At 33.5% G+C, this 17510-nt stretch overlaps 1 protein-coding gene and 1 long non-coding RNA gene across 2 annotated transcripts in view; one reads left to right on the plus strand and one right to left on the minus strand.

Annotated features, from left to right (window-relative positions):
- LOC114942910 (uncharacterized) overlaps nt 1-1120 on the plus strand; it is a 40384-nt gene extending 39264 nt beyond the window's left edge. The window contains exon 5 of the long non-coding RNA XR_003821910.2: nt 933-1120. This is a non-coding gene — a long non-coding RNA (uncharacterized LOC114942910). The remainder of the gene's footprint in view (nt 1-932) is intronic.
- LOC114942909 (uncharacterized) overlaps nt 1-17510 on the minus strand; it is a 63317-nt gene that overhangs the window by 39100 nt on the left and 6707 nt on the right. The gene's annotated exons all lie outside the window — the stretch shown is intronic.

The following is a 17510-nucleotide window of genomic DNA, read 5'->3' on the forward strand; positions in this document are numbered from 1 at the left end:
CGTTGATGGTGTCTTATCATTTACGATTGAGCATACTTTTTTGCGTGGCAAGAAGACATTTATAAAATCTATGTCAGCGCCAAATCCGACGCAATAAATCATGGATATGTTTTTTGATTGTTTACTTATAGATTACACTGAATATCTCGGATTCATTGTATTCGTGGATAATAGAGGCGATATAATAATATCAATGCAATTAGAGTAATTATCGAATTAAGCAAGTTATCCAATTATTAGTAATTACATATGTTAGCCGCAATTTATCGGTGACATCATTATGTGTCATCAATGGATCATTAATCTTGTTGCATTTGATATCGGTGTCCGAAGCTATATATATATATATTTATGCGTTGGAGGCGGGAAGTGTTGAATTTACATAGGTCGGCTTTGCCCTGATGCTCAGATACAATACGATGAAACAAATAAGCAGACGGCGCACACTACTAAGTAAATTACATTATGCATTTCGTACGGTAAACATACTACATGTAACTGCGAAATTTATGCTTGTTGACAATAGACTATCTACGAACGTTTGCTTACTGCGAATATATCGATTCAGGGTCTTCGGAAATATATTATAGGCATGAACTATCCACAGAGACGTGGAATTTTAATTTGACGAAGCTTAAAGTATGGAATTTGCAATCTACTTTGATAAATTTGCTCTTGCAAACTTTAGAATTGTTGAAAAGATTTGCACAAATCTTACTGTTCTTTATTAAAAGTGATAAAAAAGTTTCGTTTTATATTACACATATTTCTGTCTTAAACTCGACAAAAAATTTTATTTTTAAGAACAGATTTTAATGTATTTTTAATTATAAGTTGACTTAGCGACAGACAACGCGATGTTGGAATTTGATTTAATAACGTTCGTGACCTTGACCGTCTCGCCAGAATAATTCTCCGACGTTTATTTTCAGATTCCAGAGAGCAGTCGCAAATAAGTTCATCGGCATGGTCGATAATGAGCTACGCAAATGAGTTATGTCACGGAATTTCGAGATGAATTTCAAGGTGTCCTTATCATGGAGGAACGGTTCACGGTTCGAAATTAAGATGATACCTTAGTAGTCGAGTCTTCTGATTGTCACAACATGTCACAACTGATCTACAAGTAAGTTCAAAAAAGTTATTTTAAAGTGATTCTAAACTTATACAAATCATTTCGAGGATTTAAAGTATATTGACGTTAAATACAATATGAATTTACAGTATAAAAATCAGATTAAAAAATTTGTCATTTTATCATTTTTTTCGCATGTATAGTATTATATGTTTTATCTCAGAATGTATGCATTTTATAATTTAAAGATGAATCTTGAGAACTAAATTCTAATGAAATTTTAATGTTTTTGGCTTTAGCTGCCATATGTTTTTCGAATTCTTTTTCTTCATTTGGAATTTATTTAAAAAAAATCTTTGAAAAAGTTAAAAATTATTTTATGTATTTAAAATATTATAGAATATTATATTATATACATATATTTTTAAAAAATTTATTATAAATTAAAAATATTTATTTTTCTTCAACATTTTTCAAACAAAATGATAAAATTTTACGAAGATTGTCGTAAAAAGTTCGATCAAGTTTTTAAGGTCTGAGATTCGTGAGATTTTTCAAGGAAAAGCTTAAACAACCACTGAGACAAGATTGACTTTAGAAAGTGACGTTTCTGGAATTCGCCAGATTCGCCGCTTTTACGTGACGACTTCAATGTCATATGGCGATAATCTATAAACGCGTTCTTTACATAAACGTCGGTGAAATGTAGTTCAGGGGTGAAGCCATACGGCGTAACGCGAGCTCGAGAAAGAAAGAAGAAATAACAGACGTTGCTCTTGAGATAGGTTCTGTTTATTACTGAAATCTATACGTCGCGTATAAGTGCTGCTCGAGTAGCAAGGTCGTGTTCCTAGAGTGCTCGGGAAAAAAAAGAATGGTATAAATTATCATTTTTAAGAGAAACTACCCCTAACAAGAAAGCAAACAAGACAGCGTTAATATCGCATAATGCTTGTTGATTTACATTGTTGGTTTATTTTAGTATAAAGAAGTTGTTTATGCTTGTTTCAAATAATGTGATTGCTTTGCTTATATACGCTGAATGTTGAATCTTGTCGAGAATTTCTACGATTTAATTTTGCGTAAACTGCAAAAAATGATAACAACATTATATAATTTTTTAGTATACAACTTTATGTTAAGAGTGATTTAATTGTCTATGCACAGAGAATGTTGTTATTTGATTAAGAGCATTAAAAAAACTTATCACGATAAATTGAGAGCTGACAGAAGGTAAGAGAAGCATAAATTGTCACAGTCAAAGTGGACATTAATTAAACTTAGACTACTAATTAAACTTTCGGCTCGTTTCCACTGCAATTACTCATTGCTGACCGCAGCATAGAGATAAGAATATTTTATGCGCTCAGCAAAGCACATGAGAGAGTTGAATGACCATTCTGTTGTCTGTGTAAGGATTTCGGAATATTCTGCGTAGAAAGGATCAGAAAACGTCGACATGCGAGCGAGAAATGTTACAGGGCAGAATTATGTTACTCGTATACTTACGGAATGGAAAACGAATATATGTCAAGCGCATGTTATTTTAGAATTGTCGCATCGTAAAATTCGCTCGCGTAAAATTTCGAGATCGCAGAAGTGCTCTAAGCTATGCGTAGACATATTATCCATTGAATTTTTCGATGATTTTAAGCAAGCAGAAATTCTGTTTTTTCTTCCCCCCGCTCAAAAAAAAAAAGATAAAAGTCCAATGGAGCATCAATTGTGTGATGGCACATTTCTACATCAGTTAAAATTGAAATTAAAGTAAAAAAAAAATAACAATTTTAGTGGCGCATTATTCGAAATATTTCGAAATTTGTAAACTAAAAATAGTATTTTTTGCAAACAATAGTTTGACGTCAATTTAGAGAATATTAGTTCTCTCATATTTAATAAATGCTTTTCAGCCTTTTAATCAAATATTTTGTGAAATGAATACCTTTCGTGCGAAAAAGACATGTGGCATCTAAATTCTCCTTTGATAATTTACGCGTAAAAGCGTTGTTTTCATAATGACTAAGTATTCAGTTTGTGTGAGGTGTGATATTTGATATACTTGGTAATCATTGTCCCTACCTTAATCTGACCATGTTCGCACTCCCGAAGCGTAGCCGTTAATCTCGAAAATGGAATCCCGGATTAAGGTCTGTAAAGATCGTACGGTCATAGTTAAGTACATCGCTACGTGCAAAAGGCGAGCATGCATCACGTACATATACGTGCTTTAACCCTGACACAAATGGCTCACGCGGCTTTGAGAAACGCAGCTTTGTTTTGGAAAAGTTGAATTTAGACGTGCGTCGAGCGTGCATGCCTCGAGATTTATTTCATCCACCCGGATATAGCGTGATAAATAATTCCAGACAATATCGAGATACCAAAAATGAATCATCCGTTTCAGATACCATCTTGGTATGATGGATAATTAAGTGATATCTCATTTACGAAAAAATTGAAATTATTTTTTACAACTTTTTTGACATATATACATATATATATATGTTTATATGTCAAAAAAGTTGTAAAGAATAATTTCAATTTTTTATATATATTTCAATTTTATATATATATATATATATTAAAAATTTTATATTCTGTAACGCATGTAGGTTGAATTAAGAAAACACCTTTGAAATTTAATTAATTGCGTTTTAACCAACATCTAAAAAATTAAAAAATCATGCTTTCATGCTTTTATCAAGCAAATGTAATTAGACACACATTGTGAACAATTATATTCCATTATATGTATACTCCATGGCGTGTATCTAAAATTGCATTACATTATATCTTTACACGATCATACTGCTGATGTATGGAAAGGTTCGATACCTGTCGGCAGCGATTCATGACCCAGTAAAATTTGACGAGACTTTCCATCTTCCATGGGGATCTGCAATAACGACGATGACGACGTTTGATGCAATAAAATTCGCATTTCGATGGCGCGTTAGCGATGAAACGCAGTAAGTGAAAGCTCGTAAAAAGCGGAGAACAGTTTGTGAGAAATAGTCGCGCTCTTCATCGTTTCAACGCCAAAGATCTTTTCTGTATTTACACTGAAATTCGCTTTCTCCGATAATGAAGTTTCCAGCTGACGTTTACCTTTCACGAGATTTTCTTTCGCGAGAACTTTTTACCTACCTCTCGGCTTTCTTTCTTAAAAAATATTGGTCAAGGTTAGTGAACTCGTAAAAAGTTGCCAAATTCTTGCGAGTTTCCTCGAGTATCGTTATCTCCGAAAAGTTCAAACATTTACACTTTTTTTCAACCGACAAATTGTATTTTAAAGTTTCTCTTCCGATTTTAAGGTAATTAATTCTCGTTCGAGAGCTAAAAAGTTGTTGATCGTTTTATCGTGAAAATTAATTTGCGGATTTCGGTATTTTTTATAAAGATCAATCAGAAAGCAGTTTGTTTGAAAAACAGAAAATACATTTATATACATTTATACGATGCAAAAGAACTCGGAAGTCTTAATTTATTTCTGTTAAACTAATCTGTACATTATTTGTAAAAATTCTATTTTAATATAACGCATATGCAACACATGTATGTATGTATGTACATACATCGTGCAATTTAATGCTTCTTATTAAGCACAAGCAGAGACTTTCTGACGTTGGCACATTGTGATATTACGCGAATTTGAAGTCAACTCGAAGCTATTTCATGTCTAATGCAGGCGTAGGTACATTGTCGAGCACTTCGCACTGCATTCACTTAGCTCGCTCGACTCTTTACGGCTAAGCCCAATTTACACAAGCGAAGCTCTTACGCTGCTAAAGTACCCCGATGCCAACAAATTTGCCTCTTGGCGCTCTGTCAATTAATACGGGAAAATTACGGGTTTGAAACAAGACAAGTTCCCAGCGGCTTTTAGTGTTTCAGTATGTTCGTAACTTGAGAAGTTTCAACATCAGCCATAGATTTAATTATATTATATTCCGTTTAGACACGTGTTAGAAAAATCTGATTTTTAAAAAATAAATAGTCTGTTTGTAATATAAAGTACAAATAATATAATATGATATAATTACACCGAGACTGTAGAGACTGTAACTTTTGAAGGCAATCAGATTAACCGGGTCATCGACTTTCGGGGATTTACTTACGAAACGAAGGGATGACATGCAACCGATTTGTAGTAGAATATCTTGTTTAGGAGGAAGCAGAAATTGAAGGCCGTATCGAGGGTAATGATCCCTTAAGTTGCGACCTTCGCCTGGTTTATATACCTTTGTGACAGAATGACAGGTCGGCTTTCCCACGTGGGCCCGTGTCACGCTGCCATAAATCAAATTCTGCACGATTCTGAATATACATTGCAAAGAAATCGTAGTGTCTCGAAGTCATATAAACTCGTAAAAGCTCGCATAGAAGAAAACCTGCGATAACCTGAATCAGCCTCTCCCGTTGATTTCCTCCTTTATATTCTGTTTTCCGGTCATCGAGCTTGCATACGTGACTTTATTCCGCGAGAAATTTGGCGCGCGAGTTATCTTTTAGATATACTTGGACGCGTCTATTAAACTATCGTCCGAAGTTGAGCGTGTTTTCAAGCCCGTTCTTCGTGCTGTATAGCACTTCATAATGCCTCAGATACCTGATTCGAGGAGCAACCAATTAAGTGTCGCTTTGAGAGTAGCGCGTGGTTAAAACTTTGCCAAGACGCTGTCGAGACGAGCGTCTTAAAACGAGTATACGCGCGTTCATCTCGAAAGAGACTATATCTTCACGTATCGTATCTTCTTATTGAAGAAAGAACGCGCGTCGAGTTTCACGATATTTTTCCGCCTTTGACGTTGCTGGTACGAAATATAAAAATGGCGAGGATAATGCAAAGAAAAGAAAGCTTGTATTCAATTTTCACGCGCTGCGACTCTCTATGGATTCTCTAAGAGAGACTGTCGATTCTCATCTCGAAATTTTCAATTTACCAACCTCTGTCGCAGACAGCATAAATTAATGAGGAAACTGTCGTCGTGTCATATGTCACATCGCGAAGAGAGTGGGAGGGTAAGCAAATCCACCAGGCGAACAGTCAGTAACAAGCTCGAGAGATCTGTGTAAATATTTACGAAACACTGGGGATGATGCAGGAGCTGTCACCGCATTAATGCAATATGCCGTGAATGCGAGTACGCCGGACGGCTCGGTCAAGCCACGCGAATTTCGCGGTTTTGACTTGCGGCGGGTCGATTGGACCGCGAATACCGAACGTGTCGCTCTATAATCCGTCAGATGGATATGCGCGATTTAATACACGATCGTTTCGTCGCACGAATTTCAATCGGTCCGACACCTCATCGGGATCTCATCTCGCCATAGAACGTTGCGGCGCGGTTTGAACGCAAGCGCGACGCAAGCCCACGCATAGGTAGGTCGACAACCTTCCGCAAGGTAGGCAGGCAAGCAGGGCAATCTCTCCCCAGCCGGGATGTACCCTGCGACCTATGGTAGCAGCTGCAAATACGGGTCATGTTATTCAGGTCAACGGGCATCGTCCTTGCCATTTTGCTCCCCCTTTGTTCCTCTTTCACGACCCCAGCTCTTCTTTCCTTCATTCCTTTCCTTCCTTCTTTCGTGCCTCCTAACTTGTTCCCTGCTTTTCCCCTTAGCGTATTCCCATGACGCTCATAGTTATCTCCGGATGCACCGCACGTTTGGTTCCAAGTACTCGTTATACACCGTGTATACACCTGGTCGCATTTCTATTTCCAGGAGAGACACGCTATGGCTTCTTGCGAGATACTGTGCGCTCTCGCTCGCAAGTTTCCAACAATTCGCCGCGATGAAATCGTTTCTGATTATCGTAATTGGCATGAAACGCGAAGCGCAAGCTTCGTTTGTATTGTACACTTATCTCTAAGCGGATTAAATAGTTTCATGTATGATTAAGTTACTCACGATGTATTATGATTGTTAGGGAGTGTAATTGCAGGAGTAATTATATTCTGATATATAAAAATATATAATAGAAAATTGCATCTGATACATATTTCTAGATAAAGTTAAAATATCTCAATTCTAAATAAAATCTAAACTTATGTGTATAAAATTTTTCTTATGAACTCTTGTATATTATTAGCAAAATTCTTAACAAGCGAATTTTTATAAATAAATTTCTCTTATCCCTCGAGCTATGTAAATGAAAAAACACAAAAGCTTAATGGTATTCTTTGTGTTCATGGAGATGCTTGTTTTTATGTAAAAATGAGCGTAGAAATAATTTTCCTACAGACTAAATAACAAAGCTATTAGTTGCACGAGAAACGCAGGCTTTTATTTGATTTTATTTTTTTATCCTAACATACATATAGTCAGTTATAAATTAATGTTAATTATAACGATTTCTATTGTACTTTTTTTTACCTCGATCAAGCGCTTTGTATTATAGAGACTTATTGTGTGACAACATTTTGTAATAATGAAAGATGATAAAGAACATAAACGCACATGAGGTGCCGTTTGATTTTTCAGGTCACGGCTGTTTTTGATGTCGTTTGGTTGATAGGTTTTCATCGATTTGTGCATACGGGCGAACAGCTGTTTATTTTTTAAGACCTTGTGCTTTCGATATTTAAAAAAAAAGTGAAATAATAATTAATGTGAATAATTAGCGGGCCAAGATGCTGTGCGGTACAAATAATCTTATTATGGCACGAATTATAACAGTAAAACTTTATCGGTTTTACAAGAGAAGATAATTAAAGGAAATAATGGTTTTACTCACGATAATTACATTAAATAATAAAATTACGTTCCTCGCAACTATATTCATTAATCTCTAAATTTACAAAACTGGATATATAGTGTATCTTTTAATTATTGAATATCGCTTAATAATGTTTGAATAAATTATACTTGTTGAATGATAATTATTAATAGGTGCAATTGTTCAATGTGTTCTCCATTTTTCCACATAAAAAGGATAAATAATTTAGAGAGCACAGGAAAATTAAACCTCAGTTTTTTTCAGTTATTACATAAATATGTTCGTGGCATGCAATTATTTCTAGGTATTCCGAAATATCAACGGTATAAATGCATAGTTGTAAACACAAACATGCGCAATGTAATGTTTGCAAAACGTAACTTTTCACGGGAAAACTTTTTTTAAATTTACACACTATATATATGTACATATGTATATACGACCTGAGTATTTCATGTAACCATTTCTCTAACGCCAGAACCAGGAGCTCTTAAACTATGCTATTTGAAACTCCTGATCGTAAAAAGCGCAGATATGAGATATACATATACACATTTAGGTGATAGCGAGCTTTAGTCCAATATCTACATATAGCGAGTGACGATGTTACACTCTCTGTGCTATGTCAAGAGCTATCTACGGGAAATTCTGGCAAAAAATTCACACCAAAGATAACAATAATAGCTTGACCCGAGGAACGCATCTTTGAGCCGTGTGAGAACTTGTTAAGTTGCTGATTCGATTTCGTTAATGGCTCGTGTCAGATTTCGACTCTACGAGAGGTCGACCTACTTTCCGACGAGATGTGAAAAGCGTTTCCTGCAAAAAAAAGTTTTTTTTCGCCGGAAGATCTCTATGCTTTTTATTTTCCTCCCAGGTTATTGTTGTTGTGAATCCATGTAAAAAGCTGTTGACTTTAATATCTATATGTATAATTCATTACTGCCATAAATATAAATAATTGAGAAAGATTGATAATTGATAATAAATTGTTTAAAGAAATGTATGAATTAATGAATAACAAATATATATATATAAATAAACGAAAAATATAAATAACGACACGTATATTAAAAACTAGTTCTTCGTTAGACTTTTAACAGCAACGAATTCAATCGGTGATAAAGTGGTGCTTCTACATGAGTATGAATGGAAATGCAATACATCGATTTGCTCTTGATGCACATATATATAAAGCGGGATATATCACACTATTTGGATGAAGCATCATAAACTATAAGAAATTATTATTTATGATAAATAAATTTATGTGCGAAATATCATAAAAGAATAACTCTCCTTTTCTTTCACGATAATCGATAATACTTGAACTTGATATATATTTTCTAGATCAAGGTATACGGTTACGATGATCTATTTGCACCGTTAAAAAGTAATATCGTAATATTTTATGAGATATTAATAATATTATACATAAAATGTACGTGTAGACAGATTTCTATATAGAGTGTAGGAAAAATTTCACGAGTAAAATAAAGATAATTTGTAGTTTTCCCGATCTCGTCGGGGATGTATTCGTTGCACTTTTAATCTTAACATTTATATGGTCGAGAAACATGAATGTAAAATGAGTGTATAAAATACATAGAATGCATGTGCACGACATAAGATACGTGGTAGGTTAACGAGATTTCTTTCGAGGTCACTGCAGGGGTGTAACGATAATTACGTGATTATGTTAATCAAATAGAGTATGTAACTTGGTATTTTATTACCGCCAATACGTATCAAAGTTAATTAGTTGAGCGACACAGATGTCTTCTTGTTTTGCGACCTGATCGGACTGACGATGTTGACAACCTTGCTAAAGTTACGCGAAACATGTCATTATCATTACCACGCTTTTCAAACAGATCGTCAACGGCTCACGCATGTCGAAAGAAGACTCTGTAAACCTGTGCTTCATTTTTACATGATGATAACACGATGTCTAATGATAAATTTAGTTTTTATCGGCTTCATTATATGCTTGTGTAAAGAGAAAAGCTCCTCGCGTGCATTGAGATTAGATTCTCGACTTTAATCTCGCTTTTATAAAAGAGTCCCCTACTGCAATTTCTCAACTTTTTAACGTATCGACGTAGGATCGAAAGGCTCGGCGGCATCTCGATATTAGATACATAAAGGTAGCGACGTCTAACTATATTTGTGTCATGGGCGTTTCATCTCTCTCTCTCTTTGCGGAAAATTTCGCAATATTATTTTCCGTTGAGTAAACGAAGGCCATCGCATAATTTTGTTTTCAACTCTGTCGCTGCTCTCTTGGAACATTGTTCGATAAATTTAAATTATTATTCACATTGTGAATCTCATGCTTACATACTGATAAGAAAATAATTGACAATTATACTTACATTAAAAAAAGAAGACTTTTATGCTTATCATTATTATATTTAAGGGTTATGAAATAAATATTTAAGCTTTAATAAATTAATATTTTAGCTTTAATTGATAGATCATAGCCGACGATGCACGAGTTTAATTTAGTCGAAAGATTATTAATAACAAAATTACAAAAATATTCTTATGATATTGTTAACGTCATAAAAAAAATAAATAAAAAGGAAATAATAGGTTAATAAGAACTAGACACGTTGACGGTTTTCGTGTGGAAGAGAGAAAAAAGAAAAAAAAAAGAAGAACTTCCAAAGTTGACGTTAAGCATATCATAAGAATATCATAAGAATAGAGATTCTTATGATTTTTTATTTTTACTTTTGATCTACTGAAGATGATGCCAAAGAAGGATCGAAACGTCTAGATTAAAATATATGTGAATTAACGTCAACTTTGGAAGTTCTTCTTTTTTTTCCTTTTTTCTCTCTTCCACACGTAAACCGTCAACGTGTCCGACTCTTATTAGCCTATTATTTCCTTTTTATTCTTATGATATTATTACTTATTATGATATTATTATGATATTATATTACTAACAAAGACAAATAACATGCTTTTTCCTGCATAATCCGTCTATGTTTGTACTTGTGGGATCGTATAATGAAAGAATACCCACGCATGCAAGTTCTAACAGGAGGAATGAGTCAGAACTTAGATATCCTATTTAAATTACTACACAGTTTTACTATTAATTTAAAACGAGTTAAGATCTTTAATACAAACCGCGTGCTATATAAAATTCATAATGCATATAAATATTTATAAACATTATAAATATTTACAAGCATTATAAATATTTACAAGCATTATAAATATTTACAAGCAGATCGCATCTGTTTATCTTAAACTTTTGAATATATATTAATGTGCTTAAACAAGCCAAATCTAAAAATTAACATTATTAAGCTGTAAAAATCTTTAAAATAATATGCGAATGTTTAATAATGGTTATTGTTATAAGGTACAGCAATTAGTTGGTTTGTTGAAATATATATGTTAACATTTCATTTCTAATAGTTTATATAGTGTATAATAATGTACAGTAATAGTGACTATCAAACGTCAAGTACATATACATACATATAACGCGATTCGAGGATAAATAAGAATTGCTAGCCACTAAAACCACCTCAATATTGAAGTTTCGCAACAACTTCGATCGTGCTACATCGCTTAAAGGCACTTGCAGAACCGCAAGAAATGTTCGCCGGATAAATTAGCCGCATTGTGCCAGGCGTACGTGTTCGCTTGGAATCGGTGATTTTAGAGGCTTTATCTACCAGACGATCGTAACGTAAACTCGGTGCAATATTCTGGTGAAGAGATTGACTCTCTTTTTTCTGTCTTCTCTCCTTATCTCTCTCTCTCTCTCTCTCTCTCTCTTTATTCACGAGTATCGTGCACGCAAATTTCTGCTGTTCACGTATACGTGAGATTAGATCCCTGGAGCAATTCAAATTTTAAATTTGACCTTGTTAATTCCACGAACGAAGAGGATCACGTTGATGCGAAAATTTTCTGCCTTGTAGCGTCACGTGGAACAATTTTCTACTAAGTGATCTGGAAATGTATTCAAGCTTGCGAAATTGTAAGGTATTGTTTTTCAATAAACCGACTTGGTACTTTTGTTTGTATTTCTACAACATAATGTAATTTCGAGATATTTCAACACCTTGAGAATATCTTTTAGAAAGTACAACAATGTATTATAAAAACTATTTTAAACAAACTAATTTATATTTGTTAATTTTGTTTATTATATAAATGAGATTTATCCATCTTTGTTTGTAGTACTTATCACGAATTGCTTTGACGTGCTTGAAATTGTATTGCGCAAATATTTAAAGTACTTATTATATTAATTCATTTGGGACTGCATTTTAATCCTTGAAAATTTCACTTCATAATTATTATTATTTGTTAGACAAATATATTACATTATTATTTGTTACGCTTAACCTCTTTCCTTGAAACTTTCAGACTAAAAACATTCTTCGACGAGCGAGGAGCACTTCTTCAACTCCTTCCCACGTTATTGATCAATTTTCGTCCCAAGTTCTTTTAATCAAAGATATTATTAGGTGAGTACCGTAAAGTATATCATACATGTTAATAAACGTGATTTACTTCAAAACGGAATTTATGTCGCGATCCCAATTGTCTCGTAATTTTATTTCGTTGTATGTCACTTTGAAATTTTATCTTATGGTTCTGTCGGTGCTTGTGATACTCGAATCATTTTATCGCGAACGTGAAGTACGTACACGTGGGTAACCAAGTTAGAAGTCAATTCATGTTTTACGAGCTCGCGTTTTACCAGCCTGTTGGATTACGCTTCGATGAACATCGTTGAACTTCAATAAACTGCTTTTGGACCCTGATAATATAGTTTCTTTCCATGACTGAACTTTCTATACCCATTTATTTCGTGTTGGCTATGCTTCTATTATATTTGATTCCATATATATATCATATACTTGTCATATTGAACTATTCGAAATGTTTGATTATTTATATATAGATTCACTCCGAGTCAGAACTGACATCTACATATACGTTTACTATATACAGGGTGTCCGGTAACTAACGGACCAACGATTACAAATGGATTCTTTGGTCAATTTGGGAACGATTTTTCCTCAGCGAAAATGTCGAAAAAGGTCATCATTTTTTACAACTTTCCAATATTTGTCATTATGTATCTTTATAACTAAGCCTCAAATTAAAATTTTATTATAGTAAACTCTACCTGAAATTAACTGAAAAATAGACTTTTAACTCCAAAACGTTTAGTCAAAAAACCTATTTGTTTCAATCGCTTATAACTCGAAAATTATTGACTTTTCAACATTTTTGCTAAGGAAAAATCGTCTTCAAATTGGCCAGAGAATCCGCCCTTAATCATTGATCCGTTAGTTACCGGACACCCTGTATATGTATGCATATATCATATTATATGCTTTTTGCTTTTAAATAATCACACATGAGAAATACGTTTAAAGTTTATTTGTTACGATAATCGCGTTTTGCGAGACGTTTAATTAAGATATCGCGAATATAGCTAATCTGCACGAATATGCATCAAAGCGATCTCGGTTATTTTGTTAATTAAACAATATCAAAAAGGACACACACGGAAAATTATTGCTGTTGTATTATCTCTTGTACTTTTTTTGGATCAAAGAGCATTTACATATAGTTCTAAAACACATTGCAAATAAAAAATTGCAATTTACAGGAATCAAAATATTTAACATGCATATGACAAATATTAATAAATATTTTTTATATAATGAATAAATAACTTGTCGATTTAACGAAATAAAATCTTGTTACGATTTTTTTTCTGGTGCGCGTTCGGTAGAATACGCGAGCCAGTTTGCACGTGCATGTGCAGAATATTTAAATCGATCGAAAACCTCATTACTTGAGAGTGGCATATAATGGAAATATCTGTTCTGTTCGAATAAATTCAAGTGATGTCAATGGAGGTACCATAACACCAAGAAAAGACAGACAAACGATGCGTAATGCAAGGTTAAACAGCGGTGTAGTTTCTGGAATTTATTAGCGTAACGAAGTTGACCTTGGTTATAGCAAAATCACATTGAACGAATCGATAATTACGAGGCTCCTCGATTAATGATGAGTCTCGTACCAGACTCATTTCGCGCATTAATTGTCAGATACCATCCCTCGTCTGGTGTGCATTAATCAATCTTTCACCTTGTCGAACTATTCCAATGTCATGCGTATAATTAAATTCGTCGAACAAATGCAAACGTTATTTCTATAAAAAGCGCGAAAATTATCATGCTGATTAAGTTTCAGTTTATCTTCTTATAAAAAGGTGAAGACAATTTTTTCCGCATCTAGTTTAGCGTTTTAAAAAAGTATAGAAACAACGAGGAAGCGCTACACGCAATATGCATCTAAGTTTCGAACTTTATTCAGGAAAGAAGAGTCAAATAATGCGAAAGCTTCAGTCTTAAAACTTTTACGTTCTCGCGCTTGACTTGTGCTTATCCTCGCTTAACTTAATTCTTTTGGAAGGTTATATTTGTTCACGAATCGTTGTATACGATTAGGGGAAAAGATTCTGCGAGAGAGGCTAAGCAAAAGAGAATGAATGCACCGAGAGAAACATCTGCACTGCATCTATCCGCGCGTTATGTAATCTTTTACATTTTCTTCCACCTGCGTTGCAACTCCGTCTCAAGGATTTTATGTTCTTATACATGAACTTTCTCTCGTTTCTTTGCATCTGACATAGAATGTAGTATAATACTCAGCATAATAAAATTCCCCTGTATAGTGAAATTTTTTTCCATTTAAGCGAATCACGTAATTGAGCTATATAACTTGTCAATGCGTTAATCCAGAATAGGAAGATTAATTGCTTTCGCTACATTACACGTCGAGATATCTTAATTGACGTATTTGCAATGGGTGCTGTTTGGGTACTAATGGGTGATATTCGCGTATACGAGAAGAGAGACTCAAAGTTAGAGTTACATTTAACGTGTGTGTGAAAATATGTGTGAATCACATTGATGGATAATATCATAAATGAACGAGCACATGATTTGATGTGTGACAGTTGTAAATGATGATGTTGTAAATTCTGTGTAAAGTTATACCGTTCACGGAAAAGTTAATCAGATACTCTATCGCCTCCGCGAGCTACATTTCCACGAATAAAATAACGTCAATATTGCATCTAAAAGCTCACCTGTAGCGAGAGTTTACTCATGCAACTCTCGCTCGGTTTTTTTTTTTTAAATTCAATTTCGCCAATTCGATTTCCAGTATGGCGAGGACTTCGTCTTGCAACTTAAACGAAAGTTCGTGAGTTCCTTGAGAACTTTCCGTCGGTGTACAATTAAGTTACCAAGAGTCGCGATGCTTTTTTTGTCATGGAACGTAAAATGAGCAAGAGCTACAAAGCATTCGGAACTTATGATTGACACAAAACTCGGAACGTTTTAATCGCTATAGTCGTCGTCGAGAAATTCATTAGATAAAGTTCTTCGCTTTCGCCAGCAGACAATAGGATCACAAATTTCAGTAAGAGAAGCTAGATCACGTATTTGAGATCTTGACGACTTGACTGTGAAACTGCACAGTATAATAATAATAAGGAATGAGAATGTGAGGGAGTAGTAATTATGCTCTATAGAAATATGACATTTCGAAAAATTATTGCAAGCTGTTATCAAACTAAAACATGCTAAAGATTTTATCCTTATAAATTGACGCGGAGGAAAAAAGTAGGTATGTGTGTTATCACTTGGTTACTACGTTTATTGATTCTATTTATTTAGTTATTTAGTTATTACATTCTTACAAGTTATGTAAGTCATAGTTTTGATTATTATAAATTATAGTTATTTTTAGCATTGCTCATATATCGATTTATTATTGTTTACCATTATCGGTAAATACGAAACGTAGCTCTTCCATCGTCAGCTTTATTTAAATTGTCCGACGAACGGCTCGCATCGATGTAATGGAAATGATGCGGAAAAAGCGTGAGCGGAATATAATACGTAAGCAAACTAAAGGCATTAATACTCATCAAGGTCTACGAAAAAAATTTGCGATGAACCGCTGTTATAAAGCATAGTCACTTTATAGAGAAAAAAAATTACTTTTAGTGCGAGAAAAAATTTTAATATTTTTTTACTTTTTTAGGGGATAAATAGATATGTAGCTCTCACAATTAGATTCAAGCGTCGTTATCGTTAATAATATGCTGTATGTAATGAGCTTAATAATATGCTATGTGTAATGAGCGTGATTATAAATATACAATTTTTGCTTTTTTGTTTTCGGAAGTGTTTCGTATTTAGTGAGAATATTTTCTTTTTGTTCCCGAATAACAATATTAGGATTATGTATTATATACTATTCTGCTTTGTGTCCTTTTAAATGCTTTAAACCGATTTCATTGGTAACTCTCGCGTTACAATGTTCTTTATATGACATTTCGATGCTGAAAATAGTTGGAGAATTACAATTCACGACTGATTAACTCTTAAGCATTCTTTATGTTTTCATTTGTGAATTAAAATGTGCTTTAATAAACCGCCCACCTCTGTGCATTGTCTATTTTTTCACTCATGTTTTTTGCTATGTAACTATATTTATCACGCGCGAAATTATTCTCTCCCGTAACGAAATACGCGTATTTAACTGTCCGAAGTACATTTAAACTGTTTAATTTCTTCGTCTGTCAAATGCGAGTTATTTCTACTTATTTTAAAACGTGTCCTCGCAAATTAAAAATGTTACATTATTGAAGACATTCGATAACATTTACATTAAATTGAATAAATACTCTTGTTTCCGTATTTTTTCTACAATCTTTTTTTTATTGATATTATTATTGTAACGCATTGACTTTTAAGATTATTTGATTATTTAAATATAGCATAAGAGATGTTTATCGGTTTATTTTGAAACACGCAGGAAATGTAGCGGAAAGATTTATATTATATAATATTATACTATTAATATTTATATAATATAATAAAATAATTATTTCTGGTTATTTGTAATATGTGAAATTTCATACAATATATTGTATAAAATACAGGATAATTTTGTTATAACAAATAACGCGAAAATCATCTAAAAAGAGCTTTCTCTTTATATATTCGAGAAAGGATCGCCGATTCGACGTTGAAAAGTGTCACAAATCATGTACTGGATGATGTTTTTGTGCTAAGCGAGAAATTTAATTTTTTCTTAATTCATCTGTGCGCGCGACATCGTGTTCTCCGATAACGGAATACTTGTCCATTACGCGATTAGTTGACAGGATATATTCTCCAAGAGCAAAGCATTCTTAGGAAAAAAATGCGGTCGCGAGAATAGGATCAAGACACTTTACAAGGACAAAGTTTCGTCCTATTATGAGATCAGCTCGACGAACTTGATAATAAAAGCTATCAGTTCAGATCGTTCTCGCGGCTGTTCTTAATGTATATTCGTTGGTCACATTAATCAACTCGATCTAACAAATTTTTTTTTTTTTACTTTCGACTGTCTTTACGAGTGCATCAAGTTTTGCAAAAACTGTCAGGACAATCGCAATTTTACATGTGTGATGCACTTATTATTTTTTTTTTCTATATATTTTATAACATAATGGATAAAAAAGATATCGCGTTAACAGGTTACTTTGCAACAAATGATGGTTTTCAAATCTATAATAATGCTCTACAAAGAAAGAAAATAGTTGTATCTAGTTTACTTGGCGCTAACTTGAATAATGGATAAATTAATTATATA

The sequence above is a fragment of the Nylanderia fulva genome, unplaced genomic scaffold, assembly GCF_048542155.1.
Source record: "Nylanderia fulva isolate GAGA-0341 unplaced genomic scaffold, ASM4854215v1 Scaffold2, whole genome shotgun sequence".
NCBI lineage: Eukaryota > Metazoa > Arthropoda > Insecta > Hymenoptera > Formicidae > Nylanderia > Nylanderia fulva.